The sequence below is a fragment of the Castor canadensis genome, chromosome 6 (assembly GCF_047511655.1).
Source record: "Castor canadensis chromosome 6, mCasCan1.hap1v2, whole genome shotgun sequence".
NCBI lineage: Eukaryota > Metazoa > Chordata > Mammalia > Rodentia > Castoridae > Castor > Castor canadensis.
In genome coordinates this window covers 57,010,446-57,026,298 of record NC_133391.1, presented here as the reverse complement: position 1 = coordinate 57,026,298, position 15,853 = coordinate 57,010,446, and positions in this window count along the sequence as shown.

The window sequence follows — 15,853 nt, the reverse complement described above, 5'->3', positions numbered from 1 at the left end:
CAAGGTGGAGAAAGGCTCATTTTGTTCCAAACAGGCAATTCAGCTGAGTTGAAGATACATATGTACCTCTCCTTAGAAAAACATCTATGTCAGATGCTGCAGATTCCAGCACATTGTTTCCATGTGAGAATAGACTTAGTTTTTGAAAGGAATCCTTTTCTGCAACTTAGGTATTTGAAGGTGGAGTTCGGCTCTGTTTGCTCCAAATAGGTATATTCAGCTGAGTATACCTCTCCTAAGAAAAACATCTTTGTTAGAAGCTGCACCATCAAGCCTATTGTTTCCTTTTGAGAGTTGAGTTAGTTTTTGAAAGGAATACTTCATGCTAGGTGGGTTTTCCATGGTACAGATAGCCTCTCTTTGTTCCAAGGTGTTCTATACACCTGAGTTGATGAATCACGCATGTCTCTCAAAAGAAACCCATGTGTGTAAAAAGCAGCAGAATCTATCACATTGTTTACCTCTGAGAATTTAGTTAATTTTTGAAAGGAATACTTCCTGCAAATCAGAATTTTCAAGGTTGAGAAAGGCTCATTTATTTCCAAGTGGACCTATTCAGCCGAGTTGAAGAAACACATATATATCTCCAAAAAACAAAAATCTGTGTTAGAAGCTACAGAATCTAGCACACTGTTTCTGTGGAAAAACTGAGTCGGGTTTTGAAAGGAATACTTCCTGCCACTTTGGTTCTATGAGGTGGAGATAGGCTCACTTTGTTGCAAATAGGCCTATTCAGCTCAGTTGATGAAACACATGTATCTCTCGAAAGAAAGCCATTGGAGTTAGAAGCACTAGCATCTACCATGTTGTTTACCTTTGTGAATATAGTTAGGTTTTGAAAGAAATACTTCCTGCAAAACAGAATGTTCAAAGTGGAGAAAGGTTCATTTTGTTCCATATAGGCCATTTCAGTAAGTTGAAGGAACACAAGTATCTCTCGATAGAAAACCAACTGTCTTAGAAGCAGGAGCATCTAGAACATTCTCTCCCTGTGAGAATAAAGTTAGTTTTCAAAGGAGTACTTTCTGCAAATCAAAGTTTTAAAGGTGGAGAAAGGCTCATTTTGTTGCAAATAGGCCTAGTCAGCTAAGGTGAAACACATGTATATCACAAATGAAAACCACTATTCAGAAGTAGGAGCATCTGGCACTTTGTTTCCCAGTGAGAATTGAGTGTATTTTAGTAGGAATACTTTGCGTATATTACACTTTTCAAGGTGGAGAAAGGCTCATTTGGTTCCAAATAGATCTATGCATCTAAGTAGAAGAAACACATGCATTTGTCGAAAGAAAACAATCCGTGTGAGAAGCAGTAGCAGGTAGCACATAGTTTCCCTGTGAGAATTGACTTAGTTCTTGCAGAAATACTTCCTTCTAATCATACTTTTCAATGTAGATAATGGCTCATTTTGTTGTAAGTAGGCCTATTCAGCTAAGTTGTAGAAACATATGTATTTGTCAAAAGAACACCAGCTGTGCTAGAAGCAAAGCATCTTGCTCATTATTTACATGTGAGCAGTGGGTCTGTTTTGGAAGGAATCCCTGCTGCAAGTCATAATATTCAGAGTGGAGAAAGGTTCATTTGGTTCCAAAGAGGACTCTTCCTCGAAGCTGAAGAAACATGTGTATCTTTCAAACAAAACCACACATGTTAACAGCAGGAGTACCAAGCACATTGTTTTCCTCCGATGATTGTGTCAGTTTTGGAAGGAATACATCCTTGAACAGTAGGGTTTCAAGGTGTGAGTAGGATCTGTTTACTTCATTAACCCTATTCAGCTGAGTTGAAGAAACACTTGTACGACTCCAAAGAAATCCATCCAGGCTAGCAGCTGCAGCATCTAGCACATTGTTTATATGTGACCACTGAGTTCCTTTTGAAATGAATACTTCCTGCAAATCATAGTTTTTAAGATGTACAAAGGCTCATTTTCTTGCAAACACGGTATTCAAATTTGATGAAGAAACACATGTATCTCTTGAGGGAAAACTATCTGTGTTAGAAGCCAGAAGATATGGCATATGTTTTCCCTGGAGAATTGAGTGAGCTTTGGAAACTAGTACTCCAAGCTAATCATAGTTTTCACAGTGGAGAAAGGCTCATTTTGTTCCAAATAGGCCTATTCAGTTGAGTGGAGGAAACATATGTACCTCTCCAGAGAAAACCATCTATGCGAGTAGTTGCAACATCTAACGCATTGTTTCCTTCTGAGTATTGAGTTGGTTTTTGAAGAGAATATATCCTGCCAATAAGCCTTTTCAAGATGGAGAAATGCTCATTTTTTCCAAGTAGGCCTATTCAGCTGAGTTGTAGAAAGACATTGATCTCACCATAGAACATCATCTGTGTTAGAAGCAGGAGCCTCTGGCACACTGTTTCCTATTAAAATTGAGTTCGTTTTTAAAAGGAATACTTCCTGCAACTTAGATGTTTCAAGGTGGAGATAAGCTCTCTCTGTTCCGAATAGGCCAATTTAGCTGAGTTGAAGAAACACATGTATCTTTCCAAAGAAAACTATCTATGTTAGAAGCTGCAGCATATAGCACATTGTTTCCTTATGAGAATTGAGCGTGTTTTAGAACGGAATCCGTCCTGCCACTTAGATTTTTCAAGGTGGAGTCAGGCTCTCATGTATGTCTCGAAAGAAATCTATCAATATTAGATTCTGCAGCCTCTAGCACATTGTTTTCCAGTGAGATTTGATGTAGCTTTTGAAAGGAATACTTCCTGCTATATGCATTTTCCAAAGTGGAGATAGGCTCTCTTTGTTCCAAAGAGGCCTATAAGGCTGAGTTCATGAAACACATATATCTCTGGGTAGAAACCCATGTGTGTTAGATTAGCAGCATCTTGCACATTGTCTCCCTGTGAGAACTGAGTTAGTTTTTCAAAGGAATACTTTCAGGAAATCGGAATTTTCTAAGTGGAGAAAGGCTCATTTTTTTTCCAAACAAGCCTATTCACCGGTGGTGAAGAAACACATGTAGCTCTTGAAAGAAAACCATCTGTGTTAGAAGCAGGAATACCTAGCACGTTTATTCCCTGTGAGAATTCAGTTAGTTTTTGAATGGAATACTTCAAGCTTTCGGTATTTCAAGGTGGATATAGGCTCTGTTTGCTACAAATAGGCCTAGTAAGCTGAGTTGAAGAAACACTGTATCTCTTGAAAGAAAACCATATGTGTTAGAAGCAGAGCACATTATTTCCCTGGGACAATTGAGTTAATTTCTGAAAGGAATTCTACCGGCCACTTGTGTTTTTCAAGGTGGAGATACGCTCTCTTTGTTCCAAATAGGTGTATTCAGCTAAGTTGATGAAACACATGTTTCTCTCGAAAGAAACCCATTTGTGTTAGAAGCAGTAGCGTCTAGTACATTGTTTCCCTGTGAGAATTGAGTTAGTTTTTCAAAGAAATACTTCCTCCAACTTCGGTGCGTAAAGATGGAGATAGGTTCTGTTAGCTCCAAATATGCCTATTCTTCTGAGTTAAAGGGCACATGCGTCTCTCCAAAGAAAACCATCTATGTTAGAAGTGGCAGCATGTAAAACATGGTTTCTCTGTAAGAATTGAGTTAGTTTTTGAAAGGAATACTTCCTGCTTCACATAGTTTTCCAGGTAGAGAAAGGCTTCTTTTTTTCCAAGTGGGCCTACTCAGGTAAGTTGAAGAAACACATGTATATCTCGAAAGGAAACCACCTGTGTTAGAAGCAGGAGCATCAAGCACATTGCTTCCCTGTGAGAATTGAGTTCATTTTTGAAAGGAAGACTTCCTGCCACTTAGGTGATTCAAGGTGGACAGAGGCTCTCTTTGCCCCTAATAGGTATATGCAGCTGAGGTCAAGCAACCCATGTATCTCTCCAAAGCAAACCATCGATGTTAGCAGATGCAGGCTCAAGCACATTGTTTTCCTGTGAGATTTGAGCTAGTTTTTGAAAGGAATACTTCCTGCTATGTGGGTTCTCCAGGGTATTGCCCGGCTCTCTTTGTTAGAAATAGGCCTGTACAGGTGAGTTGGTCAAACACATATTTATCTTGAAAGAAAACCATGTGTGTTAGCACTACCCTGGGAGAATTGAGGTAGTTTCCAAAGCAGTACATAGTGCAAATCATAGTTTTGAAGATGCAGAAAGGCTCATTTTTTCCAAATTGGCCTATTCAGCTAAGTTTAAGAAACACATTTATTTTTGAAAAGAAGTCCATTTGTGTTAGAAGCAGCAGCATGTAGCACCTTTATTCCCTGTGAGAATTGAGTTAGATTTTGAAAGGAAGCTTAGCTGTTTCGAGGGGAGATAGGCTCGGTTTGCTCCCAAAAGGCTTCTTCACCTGAGTTGAAGAAATACATGTATCTATCCGAAGAAAGCCATCTGTGTTAGGAGCTGAAGCATCTTGCACAGAGCTTCCATGTAAATTCGTGTTACTTTTTGAAAGTAATACTTCCTGCAAATCATAATTTTCAAGGTGGAGAAAGGCTCATTTTGTTCCAAACAGGCAATTCAGCTGAGTTGAAGATACATATGTACCTCTCCTTAGAAAAACATCTATGTCAGATGCTGCAGATTCCAGCACATTGTTTCCATGTGAGAATAGACTTAGTTTTTGAAAGGAATCCTTTTCTGCAACTTAGGTATTTGAAGGTGGAGTTCGGCTCTGTTTGCTCCAAATAGGTATATTCAGCTGAGTATACCTCTCCTAAGAAAAACATCTTTGTTAGAAGCTGCACCATCAAGCCTATTGTTTCCTTTTGAGAGTTGAGTTAGTTTTTGAAAGGAATACTTCATGCTAGGTGGGTTTTCCATGGTACAGATAGCCTCTCTTTGTTCCAAGGTGTTCTATACACCTGAGTTGATGAATCACGCATGTCTCTCAAAAGAAACCCATGTGTGTAAAAAGCAGCAGAATCTATCACATTGTTTACCTCTGAGAATTTAGTTAATTTTTGAAAGGAATACTTCCTGCAAATCAGAATTTTCAAGGTTGAGAAAGGCTCATTTATTTCCAAGTGGACCTATTCAGCCGAGTTGAAGAAACACATATATATCTCCAAAAAACAAAAATCTGTGTTAGAAGCTACAGAATCTAGCACACTGTTTCTGTGGAAAAACTGAGTCGGGTTTTGAAAGGAATACTTCCTGCCACTTTGGTTCTATGAGGTGGAGATAGGCTCACTTTGTTGCAAATAGGCCTATTCAGCTCAGTTGATGAAACACATGTATCTCTCGAAAGAAAGCCATTGGAGTTAGAAGCACTAGCATCTACCATGTTGTTTACCTTTGTGAATATAGTTAGGTTTTGAAAGAAATACTTCCTGCAAAACAGAATGTTCAAAGTGGAGAAAGGTTCATTTTGTTCCATATAGGCCATTTCAGTAAGTTGAAGGAACACAAGTATCTCTCGATAGAAAACCAACTGTCTTAGAAGCAGGAGCATCTAGAACATTCTCTCCCTGTGAGAATAAAGTTAGTTTTCAAAGGAGTACTTTCTGCAAATCAAAGTTTTAAAGGTGGAGAAAGGCTCATTTTGTTGCAAATAGGCCTAGTCACCTAAGGTGAAACACATGTATATCACAAATGAAAACCACTATTCAGAAGTAGGAGCATCTGGCACTTTGTTTCCCAGTGAGAATTGAGTGTATTTTAGTAGGAATACTTTGCGTATATTACACTTTTCAAGGTGGAGAAAGGCTCATTTGGTTCCAAATAGATCTATGCATCTAAGTAGAAGAAACACATGCATTTGTCGAAAGAAAACAATCCGTGTGAGAAGCAGTAGCAGGTAGCACATAGTTTCCCTGTGAGAATTGACTTAGTTCTTGCAGAAATACTTCCTTCTAATCATACTTTTCAATGTAGATAATGGCTCATTTTGTTGTAAGTAGGCCTATTCAGCTAAGTTGTAGAAACATATGTATTTGTCAAAAGAACACCAACTGTGCTAGAAGCAAAGCATCTTGCTCATTATTTACATGTGAGCAGTGGGTCTGTTTTGGAAGGAATCCCTGCTGCAAGTCATAATATTCAGAGTGGAGAAAGGTTCATTTGGTTCCAAAGAGGACTCTTCCTCGAAGCTGAAGAAACATGTGTATCTTTCAAACAAAACCACACATGTTAACAGCAGGAGTACCAAGCACATTGTTTTCCTCCGATGATTGTGTCAGTTTTGGAAGGAATACATCCTTGAACAGTAGGGTTTCAAGGTGTGAGTAGGATCTGTTTACTTCATTAACCCTATTCAGCTGAGTTGAAGAAACACTTGTACGACTCCAAAGAAATCCATCCAGGCTAGCAGCTGCAGCATCTAGCACATTGTTTATATGTGACCACTGAGTTCCTTTTGAAATGAATACTTCCTGCAAATCATAGTTTTTAAGATGTACAAAGGCTCATTTTCTTGCAAACACGGTATTCAAATTTGATGAAGAAACACATGTATCTCTTGAGGGAAAACTATCTGTGTTAGAAGCCAGAAGATATGGCATATGTTTTCCCTGGAGAATTGAGTGAGCTTTGGAAACTAGTACTCCAAGCTAATCATAGTTTTCACAGTGGAGAAAGGCTCATTTTGTTCCAAATAGGCCTATTCAGTTGAGTGGAGGAAACATATGTACCTCTCCAGAGAAAACCATCTATGCGAGTAGTTGCAACATCTAACGCATTGTTTCCTTCTGAGTATTGAGTTGGTTTTTGAAGAGAATATATCCTGCCAATAAGCCTTTTCAAGATGGAGAAATGCTCATTTTTTCCAAGTAGGCCTATTCAGCTGAGTTGTAGAAAGACATTGATCTCACCATAGAACATCATCTGTGTTAGAAGCAGGAGCCTCTGGCACACTGTTTCCTATTAAAATTGAGTTCGTTTTTAAAAGGAATACTTCCTGCAACTTAGATGTTTCAAGGTGGAGATAAGCTCTCTCTGTTCCGAATAGGCCAATTTAGCTGAGTTGAAGAAACACATGTATCTTTCCAAAGAAAACTATCTATGTTAGAAGCTGCAGCATATAGCACATTGTTTCCTTATGAGAATTGAGCGTGTTTTAGAACGGAATCCGTCCTGCCACTTAGATTTTTCAAGGTGGAGTCAGGCTCTCATGTATGTCTCGAAAGAAATCTATCAATATTAGATTCTGCAGCCTCTAGCACATTGTTTTCCAGTGAGATTTGATGTAGCTTTTGAAAGGAATACTTCCTGCTATATGCATTTTCCAAAGTGGAGATAGGCTCTCTTTGTTCCAAAGAGGCCTATAAGGCTGAGTTCATGAAACACATATATCTCTGGGTAGAAACCCATGTGTGTTAGATTAGCAGCATCTTGCACATTGTCTCCCTGTGAGAACTGAGTTAGTTTTTCAAAGGAATACTTTCAGGAAATCGGAATTTTCTAAGTGGAGAAAGGCTCATTTTTTTCCAAACAAGCCTATTCACCGGTGGTGAAGAAACACATGTAGCTCTTGAAAGAAAACCATCTGTGTTAGAAGCAGGAATACCTAGCACGTTTATTCCCTGTGAGAATTCAGTTAGTTTTTGAATGGAATACTTCAAGCTTTCGGTATTTCAAGGTGGATATAGGCTCTGTTTGCTACAAATAGGCCTAGTAAGCTGAGTTGAAGAAACACTGTATCTCTTGAAAGAAAACCATATGTGTTAGAAGCAGAGCACATTATTTCCCTGGGACAATTGAGTTAATTTCTGAAAGGAATTCTACCGGCCACTTGTGTTTTTCAAGGTGGAGATACGCTCTCTTTGTTCCAAATAGGTGTATTCAGCTAAGTTGATGAAACACATGTTTCTCTCGAAAGAAACCCATTTGTGTTAGAAGCAGTAGCGTCTAGTACATTGTTTCCCTGTTAGAATTGAGTTAGTTTTTCAAAGAAATACTTCCTCCAACTTCGGTGCGTAAAGATGGAGATAGGTTCTGTTAGCTCCAAATATGCCTATTCTTCTGAGTTAAAGGGCACATGCGTCTCTCCAAAGAAAACCATCTATGTTAGAAGTGGCAGCATGTAAAACATGGTTTCTCTGTAAGAATTGAGTTAGTTTTTGAAAGGAATACTTCCTGCTTCACATAGTTTTCCAGGTAGAGAAAGGCTTCTTTTTTTCCAAGTGGGCCTACTCAGGTAAGTTGAAGAAACACATGTATATCTCGAAAGGAAACCACCTGTGTTAGAAGCAGGAGCATCAAGCACATTGCTTCCCTGTGAGAATTGAGTTCATTTTTGAAAGGAAGACTTCCTGCCACTTAGGTGATTCAAGGTGGACAGAGGCTCTCTATGCCCCTAATAGGTATATGCAGCTGAGGTCAAGCAACCCATGTATCTCTCCAAAGCAAACCATCGATGTTAGCAGATGCAGGCTCAAGCACATTGTTTTCCTGTGAGATTTGAGCTAGTTTTTGAAAGGAATACTTCCTGCTATGTGGGTTCTCCAGGGTATTGCCCGGCTCTCTTTGTTAGAAATAGGCCTGTACAGGTGAGTTGGTCAAACACATATTTATCTTGAAAGAAAACCAGGTGTGTTAGCACTACCCTGGGAGAATTGAGGTAGTTTCCAAAGCAGTACATAGTGCAAATCATAGTTTTGAAGATGCAGAAAGGCTCATTTTTTCCAAATTGGCCTATTCAGCTAAGTTTAAGAAACACATTTATTTTTGAAAAGAAGTCCATTTGTGTTAGAAGCCGCAGCATGTAGCACCTTTATTCCCTGTGAGAATTGAGTTAGATTTTGAAAGGAAGCTTAGCTGTTTCGAGGGGAGATAGGCTCGGTTTGCTCCCAAAAGGCTTCTTCACCTGAGTTGAAGAAATACATGTATCTATCCGAAGAAAGCCATCTGTGTTAGGAGCTGAAGCATCTTGCACAGAGCTTCCATGTAAATTCGTGTTACTTTTTGAAAGTAATACTTCCTGCAAATCATAATTTTCAAGGTGGAGAAAGGCTCATTTTGTTTCAAACAGGCAATTCAGCTGAGTTGAAGATACATATGTACCTCTCCTTAGAAAAACATCTATGTCAGATGCTGCAGATTCCAGCACATTGTTTCCATGTGAGAATAGACTTAGTTTTTGAAAGGAATCCTTTTCTGCAACTTAGGTATTTGAAGGTGGAGTTCGGCTCTGTTTGCTCCAAATAGGTATATTCAGCTGAGTACACCTCTCCTAAGAAAAACATCTTTGTTAGAAGCTGCACCATCAAGCCTATTGTTTCCTTTTGAGAGTTGAGTTAGTTTTTGAAAGGAATACTTCATGCTAGGTGGGTTTTCCATGGTACAGATAGCCTCTCTTTGTTCCAAGGTGTTCTATACACCTGAGTTGATGAATCACGCATGTCTCTCAAAAGAAACCCATGTGTGTAAAAAGCAGCAGAATCTATCACATTGTTTACCTCTGAGAATTTAGTTAATTTTTGAAAGGAATACTTCCTGCAAATCAGAATTTTCAAGGTTGAGAAAGGCTCATTTATTTCCAAGTGGACCTATTCAGCCGAGTTGAAGAAACACATATATATCTCCAAAAAACAAAAATCTGTGTTAGAAGCTACAGAATCTAGCACACTGTTTCTGTGGAAAAACTGAGTCGGGTTTTGAAAGGAATACTTCCTGCCACTTTGGTTCTATGAGGTGGAGATAGGCTCACTTTGTTGCAAATAGGCCTATTCAGCTCAGTTGATGAAACACATGTATCTCTCGAAAGAAAGCCATTGGAGTTAGAAGCACTAGCATCTACCATGTTGTTTACCTTTGTGAATATAGTTAGGTTTTGAAAGAAATACTTCCTGCAAAACAGAATGTTCAAAGTGGAGAAAGGTTCATTTTGTTCCATATAGGCCATTTCAGTAAGTTGAAGGAACACAAGTATCTCTCGATAGAAAACCAACTGTCTTAGAAGCAGGAGCATCTAGAACATTCTCTCCCTGTGAGAATAAAGTTAGTTTTCAAAGGAGTACTTTCTGCAAATCAAAGTTTTAAAGGTGGAGAAAGGCTCATTTTGTTGCAAATAGGCCTAGTCAGCTAAGGTGAAACACATGTATATCACAAATGAAAACCACTATTCAGAAGTAGGAGCATCTGGCACTTTGTTTCCCAGTGAGAATTGAGTGTATTTTAGTAGGAATACTTTGCATATATTACACTTTTCAAGGTGGAGAAAGGCTCATTTGGTTCCAAATAGATCTATGCATCTAAGTAGAAGAAACACATGCATTTGTCGAAAGAAAACAATCCGTGTGAGAAGCAGTAGCAGGTAGCACATAGTTTCCCTGTGAGAATTGACTTAGTTCTTGCAGAAATACTTCCTTGTAATCATACTTTTCAATGTAGATAATGGCTCATTTTGTTGTAAGTAGGCCTATTCAGCTAAGTTGTAGAAACATATGTATTTGTCAAAAGAACACCAACTGTGCTAGAAGCAAAGCATCTTGCTCATTATTTACATGTGAGCAGTGGGTCTGTTTTGGAAGGAATCCCTGCTGCAAGTCATAATATTCAGAGTGGAGAAAGGTTCATTTGGTTCCAAAGAGGACTCTTCCTCGAAGCTGAAGAAACATGTGTATCTTTCAAACAAAACCACACATGTTAACAGCAGGAGTACCAAGCACATTGTTTTCCTCCGATGATTGTGTCAGTTTTGGAAGGAATACATCCTTGAACAGTAGGGTTTCAAGGTGTGAGTAGGATCTGTTTACTTCATTAACCCTATTCAGCTGAGTTGAAGAAACACTTGTACGACTCCAAAGAAATCCATCCAGGCTAGCAGCTGCAGCATCTAGCACATTGTTTATATGTGACCACTGAGTTCCTTTTGAAATGAATACTTCCTGCAAATCATAGTTTTTAAGATGTACAAAGGCTCATTTTCTTGCAAACACGGTATTCAAATTTGATGAAGAAACACATGTATCTCTTGAGGGAAAACTATCTGTGTTAGAAGCCAGAAGATATGGCATATGTTTTCCCTGGAGAATTGAGTGAGCTTTGGAAACTAGTACTCCAAGCTAATCATAGTTTTCACAGTGGAGAAAGGCTCATTTTGTTCCAAATAGGCCTATTCAGTTGAGTGGAGGAAACATATGTACCTCTCCAGAGAAAACCATCTATGCGAGTAGTTGCAACATCTAACGCATTGTTTCCTTCTGAGTATTGAGTTGGTTTTTGAAGAGAATATATCCTGCCAATAAGCCTTTTCAAGATGGAGAAATGCTCATTTTTTCCAAGTAGGCCTATTCAGCTGAGTTGTAGAAAGACATTGATCTCACCATAGAACATCATCTGTGTTAGAAGCAGGAGCCTCTGGCACACTGTTTCCTATTAAAATTGAGTTCGTTTTTAAAAGGAATACTTCCTGCAACTTAGATGTTTCAAGGTGGAGATAAGCTCTCTCTGTTCCGAATAGGCCAATTTAGCTGAGTTGAAGAAACACATGTATCTTTCCAAAGAAAACTATCTATGTTAGAAGCTGCAGCATATAGCACATTGTTTCCTTATGAGAATTGAGCGTGTTTTAGAACGGAATCCGTCCTGCCACTTAGATTTTTCAAGGTGGAGTCAGGCTCTCATGTATGTCTCGAAAGAAATCTATCAATATTAGATTCTGCAGCCTCTAGCACATTGTTTTCCAGTGAGATTTGATGTAGCTTTTGAAAGGAATACTTCCTGCTATATGCATTTTCCAAAGTGGAGATAGGCTCTCTTTGTTCCAAAGAGGCCTATAAGGCTGAGTTCATGAAACACATATATCTCTGGGTAGAAACCCATGTGTGTTAGATTAGCAGCATCTTGCACATTGTCTCCCTGTGAGAACTGAGTTAGTTTTTCAAAGGAATACTTTCAGGAAATCGGAATTTTCTAAGTGGAGAAAGGCTCATTTTTTTTCCAAACAAGCCTATTCACCGGTGGTGAAGAAACACATGTAGCTCTTGAAAGAAAACCATCTGTGTTAGAAGCAGGAATACCTAGCACGTTTATTCCCTGTGAGAATTCAGTTAGTTTTTGAATGGAATACTTCAAGCTTTCGGTATTTCAAGGTGGATATAGGCTCTGTTTGCTACAAATAGGCCTAGTAAGCTGAGTTGAAGAAACACTGTATCTCTTGAAAGAAAACCATATGTGTTAGAAGCAGAGCACATTATTTCCCTGGGACAATTGAGTTAATTTCTGAAAGGAATTCTACCGGCCACTTGTGTTTTTCAAGGTGGAGATACGCTCTCTTTGTTCCAAATAGGTGTATTCAGATAAGTTGATGAAACACATGTTTCTCTCGAAAGAAACCCATTTGTGTTAGAAGCAGTAGCGTCTAGTACATTGTTTCCCTGTGAGAATTGAGTTAGATTTTCAAAGAAATACTTCCTCCAACTTCGGTGCGTAAAGATGGAGATAGGTTCTGTTAGCTCCAAATATGCCTATTCTTCTGAGTTAAAGGGCACATGCGTCTCTCCAAAGAAAACCATCTATGTTAGAAGTGGCAGCATGTAAAACATGGTTTCTCTGTAAGAATTGAGTTAGTTTTTGAAAGGAATACTTCCTGCTTCACATAGTTTTCCAGGTAGAGAAAGGCTTCTTTTTTTCCAAGTGGGCCTACTCAGGTAAGTTGAAGAAACACATGTATATCTCGAAAGGAAACCACCTGTGTTAGAAGCAGGAGCATCAAGCACATTGCTTCCCTGTGAGAATTGAGTTCATTTTTGAAAGGAAGACTTCCTGCCACTTAGGTGATTCAAGGTGGACAGAGGCTCTCTATGCCCCTAATAGGTATATGCAGCTGAGGTCAAGCAACCCATGTATCTCTCCAAAGCAAACCATCGATGTTAGCAGATGCAGGCTCAAGCACATTGTTTTCCTGTGAGATTTGAGCTAGTTTTTGAAAGGAATACTTCCTGCTATGTGGGTTCTCCAGGGTATTGCCCGGCTCTCTTTGTTAGAAATAGGCCTGTACAGGTGAGTTGGTCAAACACATATTTATCTTGAAAGAAAACCATGTGTGTTAGCACTACCCTGGGAGAATTGAGGTAGTTTCCAAAGCAGTACATAGTGCAAATCATAGTTTTGAAGATGCAGAAAGGCTCATTTTTTCCAAATTGGCCTATTCAGCTAAGTTTAAGAAACACATTTATTTTTGAAAAGAAGTCCATTTGTGTTAGAAGCAGCAGCATGTAGCACCTTTATTCCCTGTGAGAATTGAGTTAGATTTTGAAAGGAAGCTTAGCTGTTTCGAGGGGAGATAGGCTCGGTTTGCTCCCAAAAGGCTTCTTCACCTGAGTTGAAGAAATACATGTATCTATCCGAAGAAAGCCATCTGTGTTAGGAGCTGAAGCATCTTGCACAGAGCTTCCATGTAAATTCGTGTTACTTTTTGAAAGTAATACTTCCTGCAAATCATAATTTTCAAGGTGGAGAAAGGCTCATTTTGTTCCAAACAGGCAATTCAGCTGAGTTGAAGATACATATGTACCTCTCCTTAGAAAAACATCTATGTCAGATGCTGCAGATTCCAGCACATTGTTTCCATGTGAGAATAGACTTAGTTTTTGAAAGGAATCCTTTTCTGCAACTTAGGTATTTGAAGGTGGAGTTCGGCTCTGTTTGCTCCAAATAGGTATATTCAGCTGAGTATACCTCTCCTAAGAAAAACATCTTTGTTAGAAGCTGCACCATCAAGCCTATTGTTTCCTTTTGAGAGTTGAGTTAGTTTTTGAAAGGAATACTTCATGCTAGGTGGGTTTTCCATGGTACAGATAGCCTCTCTTTGTTCCAAGGTGTTCTATACACCTGAGTTGATGAATCACGCATGTCTCTCAAAAGAAACCCATGTGTGTAAAAAGCAGCAGAATCTATCACATTGTTTACCTCTGAGAATTTAGTTAATTTTTGAAAGGAATACTTCCTGCAAATCAGAATTTTCAAGGTTGAGAAAGGCTCATTTATTTCCAAGTGGACCTATTCAGCCGAGTTGAAGAAACACATATATATCTCCAAAAAACAAAAATCTGTGTTAGAAGCTACAGAATCTAGCACACTGTTTCTGTGGAAAAACTGAGTCGGGTTTTGAAAGGAATACTTCCTGCCACTTTGGTTCTATGAGGTGGAGATAGGCTCACTTTGTTGCAAATAGGCCTATTCAGCTCAGTTGATGAAACACATGTATCTCTCGAAAGAAAGCCATTGGAGTTAGAAGCACTAGCATCTACCATGTTGTTTACCTTTGTGAATATAGTTAGGTTTTGAAAGAAATACTTCCTGCAAAACAGAATGTTCAAAGTGGAGAAAGGTTCATTTTGTTCCATATAGGCCATTTCAGTAAGTTGAAGGAACACAAGTATCTCTCGATAGAAAACCAACTGTCTTAGAAGCAGGAGCATCTAGAACATTCTCTCCCTGTGAGAATAAAGTTAGTTTTCAAAGGAGTACTTTCTGCAAATCAAAGTTTTAAAGGTGGAGAAAGGCTCATTTTGTTGCAAATAGGCCTAGTCAGCTAAGGTGAAACACATGTATATCACAAATGAAAACCACTATTCAGAAGTAGGAGCATCTGGCACTTTGTTTCCCAGTGAGAATTGAGTGTATTTTAGTAGGAATACTTTGCGTATATTACACTTTTCAAGGTGGAGAAAGGCTCATTTGGTTCCAAATAGATCTATGCATCTAAGTAGAAGAAACACATGCATTTGTCGAAAGAAAACAATCCGTGTGAGAAGCAGTAGCAGGTAGCACATAGTTTCCCTGTGAGAATTGACTTAGTTCTTGCAGAAATACTTCCTTCTAATCATACTTTTCAATGTAGATAATGGCTCATTTTGTTGTAAGTAGGCCTATTCAGCTAAGTTGTAGAAACATATGTATTTGTCAAAAGAACACCAGCTGTGCTAGAAGCAAAGCATCTTGCTCATTATTTACATGTGAGCAGTGGGTCTGTTTTGGAAGGAATCCCTGCTGCAAGTCATAATATTCAGAGTGGAGAAAGGTTCATTTGGTTCCAAAGAGGACTCTTCCTCGAAGCTGAAGAAACATGTGTATCTTTCAAACAAAACCACACATGTTAACAGCAGGAGTACCAAGCACATTGTTTTCCTCCGATGATTGTGTCAGTTTTGGAAGGAATACATCCTTGAACAGTAGGGTTTCAAGGTGTGAGTAGGATCTGTTTACTTCATTAACCCTATTCAGCTGAGTTGAAGAAACACTTGTACGACTCCAAAGAAATCCATCCAGGCTAGCAGCTGCAGCATCTAGCACATTGTTTATATGTGACCACTGAGTTCCTTTTGAAATGAATACTTCCTGCAAATCATAGTTTTTAAGATGTACAAAGGCTCATTTTCTTGCAAACACGGTATTCAAATTTGATGAAGAAACACATGTATCTCTTGAGGGAAAACTATCTGTGTTAGAAGCCAGAAGATATGGCATATGTTTTCCCTGGAGAATTGAGTGAGCTTTGGAAACTAGTACTCCAAGCTAATCATAGTTTTCACAGTGGAGAAAGGCTCATTTTGTTCCAAATAGGCCTATTCAGTTGAGTGGAGGAAACATATGTACCTCTCCAGAGAAAACCATCTATGCGAGTAGTTGCAACATCTAACGCATTGTTTCCTTCTGAGTATTGAGTTGGTTTTTGAAGAGAATATATCCTGCCAATAAGCCTTTTCAAGATGGAGAAATGCTCATTTTTTCCAAGTAGGCCTATTCAGCTGAGTTGTAGAAAGACATTGATCTCACCATAGAACATCATCTGTGTTAGAAGCAGGAGCCTCTGGCACACTGTTTCCTATTAAAATTGAGTTCGTTTTTAAAAGGAATACTTCCTGCAACTTAGATGTTTCAAGGTGGAGATAAGCTCTCTCTGTTCCGAATAGGCCAATTTAGCTGAGTTGA